Source organism: Triturus cristatus, chromosome 5_2 (assembly GCF_964204655.1).
Source record: "Triturus cristatus chromosome 5_2, aTriCri1.1, whole genome shotgun sequence".
NCBI classification, from domain to species: Eukaryota; Metazoa; Chordata; class Amphibia; order Caudata; family Salamandridae; genus Triturus; species Triturus cristatus.
In genome coordinates, this window is record NC_140588.1 from 620,357,607 (window position 1) to 620,373,519 (window position 15,913).

At 44.9% G+C, this 15,913-nt stretch overlaps 1 protein-coding gene across 7 annotated transcripts in view; it reads right to left on the reverse strand.

The window, feature by feature from the left end:
• The window catches only part of CENPI (centromere protein I), a 708,963-nt gene that overhangs the window by 675,599 nt on the left and 17,451 nt on the right, over positions 1 to 15,913 (reverse strand). For 4 of the 7 annotated variants that reach the window (XM_085607721.1, XM_085607722.1, XM_085607716.1 and 1 more), the window contains exon 2: positions 9,189 to 9,328. The exons of 2 other annotated variants lie outside the window; for them this stretch is intronic. The gene's annotated coding sequence lies outside the window, so the exon portion shown is untranslated. Of the gene's footprint in view, positions 1 to 9,180; positions 9,329 to 15,913 lie in introns of those variants that run through there. One more of the 7 variants, XM_085607720.1, reaches the window with a different exon arrangement.

The following is a 15,913-nucleotide window of genomic DNA, read 5'->3' on the forward strand; positions in this document are numbered from 1 at the left end:
AAACAGCTATTAATACGGTCTCCATTGAAATCCATATTTTTACTGCACGTGAAAAGAAGCTGGGTGTCATCGGCGTAAGAAACAATCTGGGCTCCAAAAGATTCGACTAGCGCCGCCAGAGGGGACATACAAATATTGAAAAGGATCGGACTTAATATAGATCCTTGAGGAACTCCCACTTCCAGAGGCGGCACTGTCGCAGAGTACGGAGGGGCCCAGACTGTCTGTTGGCGGTTGGTCAGAAAGGACTTGAACCATTTGAACACCGTTCCTCCAACCTCAATCTCCACAAGGCGGGTCAATAGGCGGTCATGAGGAACGGTGTCAAACGCCGCAGAAAGATCGAGTAACACCAGCAGTGCCTTTCCCCCAGAGTCCTGAACTTCCTTGATGGCCTCCACCACCTCTAACAGAGCAGTCTCTGTGCTCATATTCGCACGGAAGCCGGATTGGGTGTGGTGCAAGAGGCCGTAGGCCTCCACAAAATGTGAAAGGACAGACTGAACATGCTTTTCTGCCACTTTAGCCAGGGCAGGGAGCAGAGAGATAGGTCACAGGGATTCACACATTTTGGCTGATAGGGTCGACCCAATGGATTTTATTTGGTTTGTTTTGTTGTGGTTTGAGTCATAGACTGGGCACCTAGAATCGTTTGGCACTATCTAGAATGCGGCAGGGGGGTGAGCACTAGAAAGGATTGTCAGTAGTTGGGAGAAACAACTTTACTGCCTTGTCCTATTGGTGGTCGAACTTAAATTGGATAAACGTCTAATACCAACCATCAATCAACATTGTACCACCAAGGACCAGCTAATCAGACCGGGTTTGGTTGACAGTTAGAGAAGTTGCTTCCTGAAGAGTATTCCTGTGTCGCTGGAACCGGAAGTGAACTCAGCATGGACCACCATTCGGTAGCCCCAACAGTCCCAGACCCTTGCAAGCATTACCCACGAGGCGCATTTCCAATAGAAGGATTACATCTGGGAAATGCGGTTTAATATACTGAAGCACTACCACCACGCTTTATTCTATTCCCCCAAGCCATTTACGTTCCAGGACAAGAGCCAAATTTTAGAAGCAGTCATTTTATGCACCATCCTCTCGAACTACCTTGTGGTGTATCTCAGTTCTTACCTCGGCGGCCCTACTAGGAAACGTGAATAAGAGTGAACCACACACATACACCTGTGCAAGTTCAATCAGTTTGGTGAAAAAGGAAAACTGGCGCCATTCAATCAAGTAAATAAGGAAAACAAAGCATACAAACTATCCCTCTCCCATCTCCTCCCATCCCCCAAGTGTGGGACCAAAACCACCTCCCTGTAAGACAGCCCTAGAACTGCCCAGCCACTCAACTCTGCAAAGCGCCTGTCGCCACTACTTAACAGAGAACACCAAGGAGAGCGTGGTCCACCCTAGATGCCACCCGCTGCTCCCCATACAAGGAATATACTGTTACCAATGGCCTGTGGTGTAAGAAAGGGGTTACTTCGGGGATAGTGACCTTCACCAGACTCTTGTCACAGTTTTGGCCCTCCGATTGGGAGAACCAGCTTGCAAAGTAAATGGTGTAGTCCAAAGTGATATAAAGTTGTGTAACAACAAGCACTGTCTCAGGGTCCTCAACTGAGTTTGCAGCGTCTAAGCTTAGTATTCGCCATCGAGAGGAGTAATACAAGTATTCATGGAGCTTGTTGCTGTGGCGATTCCTTTCCTTACTGGTCCAAATCTCTTGCTGTCTGACCTCGGAGCGTTGTCCTTGCCACCTCCACCGTTCTTTGGAGACATTGCCCCATATTGTCTCCCATTGATCAAGCCTTTCCCAGGCTTCCTCCAGGGTTGAGGATAACCAGTTCTCTCCCTCAGACTCCACTCGCAACTTTGCAGTACAAATCAAATATTTCACTGCTTTGTCCCTTAACACCCTTTTAACTTCCGGAAAACTGCAAATCTGCCTCTGGATTCTAAGCGTGAAATCAGTCACTGAAGGAGCACTGCAAGCAGTCTGGAGTATTACATCATGGTACAGAAAATTGAAAATACGGGAAATAATTGGGTGAGAGGAGGACCCTGGTTTGGGGCATCCGCCCGGAACACAATGGGTCTGCTCCATTGAAAAATATTTAGAGGGGCCGCAAGGTTACAGTTTTTTGAGAATAAGATCTTCAACAAATCGGTACACTGCCTCCCCCATCTGCCCATTCCGGGACTCCTAATATGCGCACATTGAATCGAAATCTGCCTCTATAGTTTTCCAATCGGTCACCCGTGATTTTACTTGTAGCCTGCAACTCCTGACAGGTCCTTGAGGGCCTCTATATCATGGTGTAGACACAGTTGACATCATTTTTTTTTTTACTCTCGTGTTCAAGTTACGGAGATCCGCTCTCAATGAAACTTCAGTCATGGTTGAGTTGAATCGTGCTCCAAGCACCGCTCGCACTCCATGAATCGCCACCATGAAGTTGTTTACTCTCAAGGGTGTCTCTTCAATTGTTGGTGGCGCAGCGGGCAGGGGTTGTTCTTGGGACCCATCCAAAGCTTCTGGACCCTTCGGAAGCGTGTACTTTTCGAATTTCATCTGGTGGGAGCTCTGCATACCTATGTCGCCCATCAGTGCCTGAGTGGTTGTGGGGAGGGAGGGGGGGGGGGGGTGGGGAGGGGGAGGCACCGGGGTCACGGGATACTCACTGCCACCTGCCAGTGGGTTCACATTAGCAGTCCATGCTGCTGCAGTGGGTTCACATTAGCAGTCCATGCTGCTGTCTGTTTTATCACCATGTGCACGCCGCTTCCCCAATCCCAACTGTACACCCTTCAAATGCTGCACCGGCAGATGGGGGAACACGTTACAAATGGAGGTTCAGATAGTCTCTCTTGGACCAGCCAGTGGTAAAGAAGATTGGGCAGCAGTCCCCGGGGTACCGTACGTAAAGGAACAGACAGGGAGTAGTGCCACAGAAAAGGTTTTGATGTTGGCTATAGTCACAGGCCATATGTCCTAGGAGAGTGTTCAGCAAGGGCACTTAGTTTCACATGAACAATGTATATTCAGGGCCGCAGTTATTGGAGAAAGGCAGCTTGGCTAGGAGCGCTATAGTTCCTCACAGTTAAAGGGCGCTTCACACTGGTATCTCCTTCTCTGGAGGTCTGTTTCTCTACGCCGATCGTCCTGCAGAAATGAGAGCGGCTGTGTTCCAGTCTTTCGCCACAGCCCATCCTTGAGCTGCTGTGCACCCGGCGGGGTTTTAGCCGCTTTTCTAAAGAGGATGCCGTAATAGGCTTACTTTTCCTCTGCACCCCACTCTGCTTTCTGCAGTGGTAACCGAACGCCTACAGAATCTCCAGGCCAACCAGCTCCCGGTGCTTGTTTCCCAGCGCCTCTCTCACCAATGTTGTTGTGCAGTCAGGGGGAGAACCCTCCCTTCTACTGAGGTGCATGGAGACCAAGTGGTACCCCAGTCATGTAAGGTAGGGAGGTTCTCGTCACTGGAGATGAGCCTCTTCAACAGCAATCGCCACGTACGGTGGTTCAGTGGTGGAAAATTTCAAATGCGAGGCCAGGGCTTCTCCTCACTGCGAGGGCCCCGCAGATGGAATCACAGCACGAATTTGGTGGGCTCACTGGATACCCCACAAGCCAGCAATCAAGAGGATAATAGCAGGTGTGGCTAGGGAACAGATAAGTGAGCAGGTGATAGGTTATTGTGCAGTTGGAGCCGCTCTAGCAAGTGGTCGTTGGCAGTTGGCAAAACACCCCAAGGTTGCCAACTAATGATAGCTGCTGAATAGGGGCCGTCTGTCGACCCGAATGTTTTTTACTCGAGTCACAAATATTATATTTATCATCCTTTATCACCAAGACTACTGGGGCTAACCATTACAAAGCTGCTATCTCTTCTAACACACAAATATTTTAACCTTTCCAACTGTTGCGCCAGTTGCTCCAACAATACCTTTGCACCTTTCATACTTTGTGCATTACTGGTTTACTTTAACCTTCAAGGCAATCCTATGAACAAATTCCTCAAAAGTCCCAACATTAATTCAGAGATGCATGGAAAACTCTTTACAACATCCTCCTATTGTAAACGTGACTTAAACGGGTGTCTAGGGTTCAATGCAATACCTTTGATATTATGACCCAGCTGAACCAAATGGCTGTCCCCTTTACTTTGCAACCTAAACCTTCCCAAAAGATTAACTCTTTGAACACAGGAAGAATCCAATCAAGTCAATGTTACTCTTTTTCCCCCTCCTATTTCACCCAGTATTTAGATCTAGTTCTTGTAAATTAATGTTGCGACCTCTAAAATGCTATCCTACATTTGATTACTATTATATAACTCTGTCGTGATCACAATACATTAAATCACACTTGTTCTCTACCACTTTAGCATCTGATTCTTCCAGGACAATTTTTTAGATTACTTTGTATCTCCTTATCTTGCGACACGGCACCTGCATCCTTGCACACACCTACATGGTGTCTATGTTTTACTACATTTCTGGCATGTGGAGTTCTTTGTAAAACACATTGTACTTTTGGCAGAATGAGTCAAGCAATCACACTTCACATGCATGACCTATAAATATACTCTTTCAATGATTCCCCTAGTCCTCTCACATGGGTTCTTTCATTTTCACAGTTTCACCCACATTACTGCCACCAGATGTGTGGCATATTACTTCCACTATGACAATGATTTCTTTAAACTGGGATCTTTGAATACCAACTTTTATTGTAGTCTTTGGTCATTGGTGCAGTGTACCTATTGGTCATGGATCAACACCTCAGTTCGTGCACCAAATTCAGACCTCATAGCCATTTTCTATAACCTTGTCAGTTATTCACTCTTCCGATCTTTGCTTATTGCGTCTTAAAAAAATCCAACCTCTTCAATACCACAATAAAGTGACCACAACCCATGCCCTAAACTCCCCTTTCCCCCCAAAATTATTTTATTGTTTTCCAATATTTCATAAACATTTTTGGGTTTTCTGTTCCTATTGTTAATGCATCAGTGCCTTCATCGATATTCCTTTGCCTTAGCGCCAAGATTATGGAGAAAAACATCTTATTTTCTAGCTTGGGTGATTAAATTGGTCCTCCTCTAAGAGGGACAAAGGCAACATACAAGCAGCAGCTATGTTACTACTACTACAGCTGAGAGAAAACTAGAGCTGAAATAAGTAATTAACACATGACTGAAAAAATAAATAACTAGATGTAAACACAAGTCAAATGACCTCTCGATCTGAACTTTCAAAATGGTCAAGATAGCGGTTGCATGAGACCAGTATTAAGTCACTTGTCTTCCCCGGTGCCGTAGAGATTCTCCCTTGACTTGTTGCTCCACAATTACCTTCATGGTGCAAGGTAATGTTGCAGATGACTTGCGTACTTTGTCTCATGTTGCTGTTCACTGGGAGGCAGAGTAGATCATGATTTGTTCCATCCACTCCACAACAGTGGGTAGAATGCAAAGTAAGTTTGAAACTGCTTGTACTATTGGAATAGTTATACTTACTCTAAATAGGTCTAGCTGTGAAAACTGTAATTTGTGGAACCAGATTAATCTAAATAGGAATCTTCCCCAACACATTTTGAATGAAGTACCTTAATCCTATTTCGTTACGGTCCTGCTTAGAATGGCACTGACCTGCCCAGTTGAGACTATTGGATGCTTGTCCTCTGTACTAACCCATTGATTGTTGGTGTTAGAAGTTTGTTCAATTGAAGTTCAACCACCAATAGGACCAGGAAGGAAAGTGGTTTCTCTAAACTATTGACAATCCTCTCTAGTGCTCACCGCCCTGCCACATTCTAGATAGCGTAATCTGATTCTAGGTTCCCAGTCTCCGGCTCAAACCAGAACAATACAAAAATAATCAAATACTTTGGGTCAACCCCATCAGCAAAAATGTTAATCACTGTGAAAAGCAAGCAAAATAATAATCAAAATCCATTTTTAAGCATTATCACGGTTTTACTTTCTGTGGCGCAAGATAGGGGCTCTTTATGGAGGTTGAATTTAATGGGTCCTTTAAGGGAGAAGAATGTTCGTTTAGCAAGCATTCTTCCAAAGAAGACTACTCTTGTAGAAAATGTTATTCTTCCTATTAAAGATACGCAGCCCTTTACAGAACGTGGGAGGCCAAAACAGTCAATAGCCTGTCAGTATATGTCCCACCGGCCATGCATAGCGTCACCATGCCAGACTTGGGTAAGCTTCTGCTTGGACTGCCTGTGGGAGACCTCCTTATGAGGGGAGATTTCAATAGGACACTTTGTGAGAATAGAGATCATAAGGCTCTCATGGCAGGCATCGCCTTCCTGCCCCCACTTTACGGACTTCCTCTCAACCCTAGGAATAGTTGACATTTGGAGGGCACATAACTCTACTGCACAATTTTATATTTTTCACTCAGAGGCCAATGGTAGCCCTGAATTTATTTTAACTTTAGCCCACTGTATCCCTCACTTTCGTGATGTACACTACTTGGCGAGGGGTGTTTCAGATCACTCACCAGTATGAGCGAGCTACAGTCTAGATAAGCCACGACTCGAAGGGCCATTACACAAAATCCCTGGTTTCTTAAGATCTCAGGCATACAAAAGGGACTGGTAAAAGACAGCACAAAATTTCAAAGAAAATGTGTCATTGGTGAAATCTCCTCAAATACTTTGAGAAGGCTTATAAAACCATCATCAAGGGACAGACACTTTCCCCGACAATCGGGCACAAAAAAGAAAAAAAGCTTGAATGCGACATTATAGACCTCTAGTCTAATCTGGTAGTGGACAAGACCCGGGACACCAGACACAGTCTGAGTCTCAAGCAGAGAGAACACAGTGATCTAGTGACACAGGCAGCTAAAGCCAGACATCGTGCAATGCAGCATTGTGTGTATGAAAAAGGAGACAAAGTAGGGAAACTGCTTGCATGGTTAGACAGACGCGAAAAGGCGAGTCGCTGGGTAACCGATAATTACTCTGAAGATGGGAAGTATCTGAGAGGTCCACAATCTATTGGCTACACTTTTGTTACCTACTATACCCATCTTTACTCTCCCGTAGGTAGGAGCACCACAGAAGACTCACAAACCCTTAGCTGATTTTGACACTCTCCTCAGAGGACAGAGCTCACATGGAGAGCGATCACACGTAGAAGAAAGTCGCGCTGGCGATTTGAAATATCCAATCAGGCAAGGCGATGGGATGCACCTGTCTCCCAAAATGGCTTAATAAACTCACTGCATCTACTATAGTGCCTCACTTGTTGGGGATGAATACGGGAAGCTGGAAAATGGTACCCTCCAAGGACCAGCAATTGGCATCAAAAGTAGTAATACACAAACAGGGTAGGCTAGCAGAAAAGTGCACCACCTACAGACCTATCTGGCTTGTCAACGCAGAAGCAAAAATCCTACCCAAGCTTCTGGCATCCCAACTTATTAAAAAAATTACGAAATTGATGCATCCTGATCAATTCTGGTATATACCCGACAGAAATGGAGACCTTAAGTTGCTGCGACTCCATAGAGTGCTGGGTCGAGTTGACAGGAATAGATACAATTGAATGGCCATACCTATTTACCGTGTTAGAACAAATGGGTATAGGTCTCAAGTTCCTGTCCTGGCTGAGACTACTCCATTGTAAACCCCTGGCTCAGGTTGTTGTAAATGTATGGACTTCCCAGGTATTTCCCCTCTAACGCAGGACTAGGCAGGGATGCTCTCACAACATATTTTTGCGGCTTGCGTTGGATGGAGGAGTGGGATGATAGCATATTTCTCTTTGCAGATGATATCCTGCTGTACATCGCTGCTCTACAATCCTCCATCTACAAAAAATTTGATATCTTCACCAACTTTGGTAAATATTCTGGATACACTATTAACTGGTCCAAATTTATACTGCATGTTCTCGGTGGTAAGACACCAAGTCTACCGCTCGACTGTGGAGCACATATAGTGACGGATGGATTCCGCTATCTTGGAATTTATGTTACCACTAATCATGTGCTGTTCCACGCTAATAACCTGCAAGGCCCACTGATGCGTCTTCAAAGTGATGTCCAACACTGGAGGTCAATTTGGCTCTCACTGCTCAGAAGATCAGCCTGGTTTAAAATGATAGCATTGCCACGGTTTCTGTACGTGCTGCAAAACACACTGTTCCCTGCTCCCGCAAACTTTTTTAAAACCATAGAGGGCGAAGTTAGAATCTTGCTGTGAGATGTAGGGAGCCCTCATATAGCCCTTACAAAATGGACAGGAGATTGGTAGGATAGTGGAAGAGTCCTACTCGATTTTCAAAAATGTTTCTATGATTCTATCTAATCAGTGCGTTTATCAACCCACGGATGATCCAGCATACCGTATGTAAATTAGTATCTTACACCCGGGAGGGTATCTACAAGCACTATACACTGGCCCGAAATGTCTGACTCTTACGGGACCAACATAACTCAGAGTCCAAATTTGGCACACAACACTCATAGCATTGGGCATGAGAGGGGGATTACCCAGGGGCTCTGAGAGGTTGTGCGCGCTAGGGAAAAGACTAGGTTTTGACCTTACAGGTATCTCCAGGGTAGGGGATTTCTGGTCCGATAGGACGGTGGTCCAATTATCGGAATTACAGAGAGAGTATGAGCTGGCGACTGCGGAGACCTTCCGTTATCTGCAATTTTGGAATTTTGGTATGCTCTTCGGGCAGCGATCCCCAGGGGAAGGTCCTTTCGGAATCATCAAAACTAGAGGCTAGAGTGAGTCGCACTGAACAAATTTTGGTAACCTTGGGCATGGTGATCATTAAATGTAATATAGCCCGTCTATAAGGAAAAGAGACATGGACTGTTGACAGAGAGGGTGGTTTAAGAAAGCATGGAATGTCTACAGGAAGAGTCAGTGTGCCACCCCCATAGTAATGCCCTACGGGGCCTGAGAAGGCCAGCTATACTGCATTTGACTTACACCACAATGAGAATATATTATAATATCAGGAGAGAGGATGCCCAGGGTTGGACTACACAGTAAACACTTGCTGTACTTATGCATAACTATTGTGGTGTACTAACCTGCTCTTGTTTTACCATGTGCCCAATAAAAAAAGGAAGAAGATTTGATAACCTTAAGGGAAGCACAGACGTTTAGTGTGATTGACCCATCACCTGCATACCATCAAGAGTTATTGCAAGAAGACTTCAGGTCGTTGACAGTCTGATGCCTTGGAGCGCTCCGCTTTATCCAAATGTCTTATGCCAACCGTGGCATATTTTCAGAGAAGGGGTAGAGTGGTTTTCTTCCAGGAAAATGGATCTATGGAAAAAAAATACAGAACATGACAAGGCCTTGGAGATGTTGGAGAGACTTTAGAAAAGTAGGCTTACAGTAAAGAGAGAAATATATAAAAATGTTATTGGCATTGCATCATATTTAGGAAACGGCATCTCAGATGAAGGGATAAGCGGTGTTCATCCCGACAATTGCCCGAGTACTACTCAAAGGTTTAGCATGTTTAGTGGATCCAGTTAGGGCCTTGATGAATAAAGGTGTGAAATCTGAGTTGTCAAAAGTATTATCAGGGGAAGTTTAATGTTGTTAAGTAAGATTAAAAAAATGCCTATCCTGGGTGTGTTTGACACCAACAAAAAGATGGTATTGACAATAGAAACCATCTTACGTGAGCTGGAAACAGTGAGGGCTCAGGTGGCAGATGGTGATGACAGTAGTGGTATTTGCCCCATGTTCCTTTACTGGAGCTGAGTGTAAGTACTCCATGAATTAGCAAGATGCATTGACATGTACTTAAGCCTTTCATCGTGTTGAAGGTGTTTTTCAGCAAGGGTAGCGAAATTAGCATGTGGCTGCAGAGAGTAGCAGAGTTTAATTTCATTATGGAGTATTTGCCAGGAACGGAGTACAAGGCAGCAAATTGATGGAATTGAAGTGGTCAACAAGATGAGACCAGTTATGACAGTTAGGCAATAGGCTATTGTGAAAGCCGTGGACCTGGATATGGAGATAGATTACGTTTTCTTCAAGGTAAAGGAAATTGTGACCCGAGATTGAACTGCATTCAATAATTTGTACTGTGTGGTGAAACCGATGTGTGGTAAGGAAAGAACTTTGCATTCTGAAGGAACAGTTGTGCAGGAATGATACGTGGACTACTCCAGAGGAAATTAGGAAGGTTATTAACTAGCCATAGGAAGGCCATCCTGGGAGCCATCTGATCAAGGGTTGTCTATGGGAGTTCTACTGGAGGCCCAAGATTGATCACATAATTTAGGCTGTGGTTAGGGAGATTCTCCTTTCCACACAGAATGCCAAGAGCAAAGTAGGCAGATAAGAGCTATTGTCACGTGTGGAACAGCGGCCCAAGTTGGGTGACGAACATAATGTACATGGGGAAATTAGCCAGGGAGGGGTTCAACAGGGCTGTGATAATGGACAAGGATCCACTTGCGTCAAAGTGCAGGATTTTATCTAAGTAAAGGGAACCACAAACCAAAAGTCGGATTTGCATTTTCCTAAAACTAATGGGCTTCCTGAAAGAATGAACAGGGTAATCAAAAAATGTATGCAAAGGACGCTAGGTGGGAACAAACCACTCAAGACTCACAGATAATCACTTAACTATATTTCTAGAGTGTTTCCTTTTGTCACTTCCAAGGGAAGATGCCTGGTAGCAAACTGTACCTACGGAGGTTGAAATGTGACACCAAGAAAAAGTTTTTAAGAGTATCAAGATCTCAGTCAAATTCAAAGAACATCAGAGGAACTACCTCTGCCTTTTAAGAAAGGTGAACCTGGTGTCAAAGGGCATCATGTTCGTGGAGAGAAACATGGTGGTGGACATGGAAGATGTGGGTAGCATATCCAGATTGGTTAAGTTCAACAACTCAAGGCATTTCACAAGCCACAAGTTCACAAATTCTAACAGACCAAGATACCTTGTGTCTGAGAGGAGTCTTGATCCACGAATATAAACAGGTTTTTTCTGGATTAAAGATTAGGAGATAATTGGAGGATGCATTGAATTTTCTAGCTCTACCATTAATTACCCTCTGGTCATTGTCTGCATATGAACTTGCATTGTACTTTTAGAAAGTTTGTTGTGTTCAAGTTCAGTTCTATGTTCCTTATATTCCTTCTTTCCATTTTTTTTTGGTTTAATAGCAGGATACATATAGGTTGTACTTTAGTACTCACTTCTAGAGCACTGGTCATAATTCTATTTGCAGATTTTATTGCCCGTTTTCGATCTTTGGTTAACTTTTAGAAGCCTCTGTGAAGAGGCATTTCTTGTTTTTTGTACAAAAGCAATGCATGATAGATTGTGCCTGAAATTCGGCCCCTAGAAAGAGGTCATCCATAATGCGGCAGGTTGGGAGCACTAGAATTGGTAGTCAGCAGTTAAGACAAACATCTTCCGTGTCTGGTGCTTTTGGTCATTGCTCTTAAAAACTAAATAATATTCTAATACAACCCACAAGTCATTCTCATTAATGTGGTCATCGCAGGTACTAATTGCATTCTACATTCTGTAAAAGGGCAGCTCCGCTGATTCCATGTTTGTATTGATATAAATTTGCTGACAAATGCATATTAAATTACAAAAACAAGGAGCTGTGAAGCTTTAAAGCTTTAAAGCATAACACGATGCCTCATCATGAGGTACTGTGGCAGTCAGAGGTTTCAGGGACTAGCTCTGTGTAGGTCATTTACCACCAGTGACACTACTAGTGACTGTCAAGGTAGCGGAGCTGTGAAGTAGCTTAGGCTTTCTCCAAGAAGATGAGGGGCTTAGAGACTGAATACAGTTTCAAAAGGATAACAATTTTATAAATTCAGTGTCTAGCCCAGACTTTAAAAACAAAGCAACAACAAAAAACAAGCATTTGCAATGCAAGGTCTCGCATTTACACCAGTTTGAGTTATTGACATTGCAAATGACGATGCCTTTTATTTTTGTTTTCGTTTTTAAAACATAAATAAAAGGCAGGCATTTACAATGCCAATAGCTTAAACTCTCGTATACTGAACACGTAGGTATTCTATATATCTGCAGTGATAGTGATCTCACACCTATATCTGCAGTGATAGTGATCTCACATCTATATCTGCAGTGATAGTGATCTCACACCTATATCTGCAGTGCGAGAAAGACCTGGAGTGGGTAGTGCTGGAGAAAATGCAGCCGGGAAGTGCCAATCTACAAAGAATACTGCACATTCGGGAACAGAGGTGGGTGTACCGCCTAAAATCAAGTGACCATGGTTTAAACTATGAAATACTATGGCTCCATACGAGTTCGACCCAATTTGACGCAGTGTTTACATGAATTAACCACCAGGCTAAGCAGAGATCAACACTGTTGTGTCCATTCTTTATTAAAAAAAAAACACATGTGCAACCAGCGAGGGCATGCCCATTCACTACATCCACAAATGGTACTAGGCGCAAGAACAAACCCCATCTTCCCTCCTGGGTCTCTGTCCTTAATGATAATTGTAAAAAACTTCCCAATTATAACCATATAAAAGTTCCCCATTAAGGTTTTTGGGTGAACAGGCCAACCACTCCTTTATCTTTCATGATTGAGGGCCATACACACTTTATAGTCCTTGCTTTCCATTTGAAAACCCACAGGGAGGCAGAGAACGGTTTAACACAGCGTACAGCTCGCTGCATGTCAAAACGAATGCTCGACACTCGGAAGCCCATCCGCACATGCGCACGCACCATTCAGGAAGCATCCGAGCAGGATCAGTGCGCACAAGCTCACCGGTCGGGTTATAACGCCCACACCAGGCTGTGATTTTACGGACAGCGGAAACACGAGGCAGTTAAAAAATGCTAGGCTTAGTATCTGGCGATGCCCCAGGTGTATTCAATTACTAAACTGATTAACAATTAAGCTCGGTACCGCTAATATAAATACTGCGCTACCTCCCGGAAAGATTCACCAGCGGGGGACCAGCGAGGAAGGACCGTAAGAACAAAGGGAGGGATGCACCTTGAAGTAGTAAGGGAATGAATGGCTGTATGATTGAGGTGTATTGTGGTACAGACAACCACTAATAGTGTATGTAACATTTTGCATTGCTCTAACCTTGGCATTTTTACCTCTTTCATTAATTGAACCTGGCATTTAGAGTTTGACTACAGGGGTCCCTCTACCCCGCCCTCCCTCCCCATGGGACATCCCTACACCTACAATAGTGTAAGAGTGTGAGAGTGTGAGCTGGCCTCACAACTGTTTTACTACTGAGCATCACGTGTGCAGTGACACATGTGCTCACCACATGCACTTCTAATGTACCGCGTGCATGTTATGTCTGATTCTCTTTTGAACATTATGAGTGCATTTGAAACCGTTTCACTTATGCTATGATATGTCACTGTTTTGCAGGAGTTCTGAATAAAGGCCTTGGTAGAGTTGGACTAGAAGCCAGCCTACGCAAGTGGTTTTATCTTGGTCTCTTAGAGACAGGATAGGAGCCCTCTCTCTCACTTACGCCCCGATGAATGCCATGAACCCTCCAGGCCATAGTGGCAGAAACATGTGGGCAACACATATGGAGATAGGGTACTAGACTCTACCATTTCTTTTAATATCGAGCACACTCTGCATCGTTAAATTTCACGGAGGACTGCGCATTGATTTTTAGACATGACTCATTCACTTCTTTCGAGCACAGGCCCCTACTTAGTTTTAGAAGTGCCTCCCTGTCTCCAGGTGTAGGCCCGCCCTTTATCAAACGTGGTTTTTAAGGGGCAAGGACACCCCATGATGAAGCATGACACCTGGTGGTGTGTGAGGCCAGTCCATACATTGTTTTGAGATGTCATACACCACATGAATCATCAGCATAATGTGCCTTAACTTTCACTAAGGATCAGACACTAAAATCAGGGTAGCTTCTTGTTGTGTTAGAGATGTTGTCTGGAGGCCAGCTTAGCCTGTTTGCCCCGTTGCCTCCTGTTCCCTCCCCTTTTGAACAAAAAGGGTTTGTGTGTGTATCTAGGAAGTGGTGCTTACCTGATAGGTTTAGGTCCTTTGAGTACCCCGTTTAGAGTACCCCGTTTAGAGGTACAACACTTACCCAGGGAAGGTACAGAACTGGCTACTAGGAGGCCACAGCACAGATTGTGCCACCCACAAAATTAGCCTTTCATACACGTCTCAAACCTGCCATTGTAGCCTGTAGGTGCGCAGTTGCACTTATGTTCAGATTGGCATTTCTAAACCATTAGCCAATGCTAAGTGGGCTGTTCACTACCACTAGGTCACCCTTAGGGTAAGCCCTGAGGGGTGAAGCAAGTGCTAGATGAAAGACAGGGCAGGTACACGTGTGTTACCCAGCAAGGTAGTGAAGAATACCCATATGTTTTCACTAGGGGCTCGAAAAATCCACTCGCCAGCTCCGGATGAGCTATTCTTAGGGCCTACTCGTCCTTTCTAGAGAGTAGGAAGACAAAATGACTTTTGACCTCGGTCTCTGAAAGCGGAGTAAATGTGACAAAATAAGGTTTAAAGGCATCTTTATTGCTCACAAAGTGAATGAGCAATAAAGATGCCTTTAAATCTTATCCTGACACATTTATTCGGCTTTCGGAGACAGAGGTCATTTAGGTAGAGTAGATTTTTCGATTTACTAGACCTGCAGGTCTAGTAACATTTGTATGATTTTTCAAGCCCTGCATTGCCCATGAGGTTAGCTCTTCCCATAGGCTAACATGGGGGAATGATTGAACTTACTTCAAGCTACAGTAGTGGATTACAGTGGAGCAGCCTCAATGTTTCCCATCATTGGATACACATTGACAAACCCTCTATGTTAAAGGTGGATTTGTCATTAATAGCTTAGAAATACCACTATTGGAAAGGGGGCATTTCTCTGCTCGAAAACTCTGTGTGCCTTTTAGTTTGACTCCAGCCCGCACTGGAGGCTGAAAGAGCACATCCGTGCATTCCCCAGCGACCACAATAAAACTGGTCATGCAACTAGAAATTCTGCCATTTGAGGACCTGGCTGGATAGATTTGGGGCGGGGGGGCAGGTTTTGACACTTGGCCTCCGGGAAGCCAGATCATGGCCCCACTAAAGATTAAGATCTGCATACCAAGGACTCATGGCAGACAGGACTGAAATATAGGAGAGACATGTGTGATTCAAGGAGAACCCTCCAAACCACCCCCTACTTCAAAGGCACTCTACAGTAGAACTACTGGTGCCTTACTTCAGCAGGGCAGAGATGCCCTTGTGGGGACATGGGACCAGACATCCTGGACTGTGTGGTGCACACTGCCAGACGAATCTGTTGTACACAAGGAGGAGACTGCCATTGTAAGGGATCTGAGTAGTGGCTGACCTGGGCTGACTACCTGCCGCTGTGTGGAACCCTGAAGTGTGCTCTCCAAGGTCTTGTTGTCTTGCCCCCGGTTGTGGGTGGCGGTCTCAGGGACATTATAGACTTCCTGTGAGGGTCCTACACCGCCTTCATGTTTCACCTGGAGAGCGGTGTCCTCTCAGACTTAACCTGCTGGATCTTGACTGCAGCACGGTGCGAGCGTGGAACTAAGTATTGTGCCTGGAGACCAGATTGCCTTGTGCAGAGCCCCCAAACTTTGCCGCATCAAAGGAGTGTAGCCCATGCAACGTGGGGTCTCAGCAGACACAACCGTCTCAGTGGTGAGCAGATTCACCAGTTGCGGCACTCAGCATAGCCCGCTTCGTCGTCCGTGCCGCATCTCTCTCGTGCGACATGCCGACAGCATGCTCATTACGTACAGTGCCCGATTCGCAGGTTGCGACACTCGGAGGAAGGGCGCATCCATAGTAGTGCCTGATTCCACCTTGTGCTGTACTACTGAACTTGTGACTGTGTGTGGGAC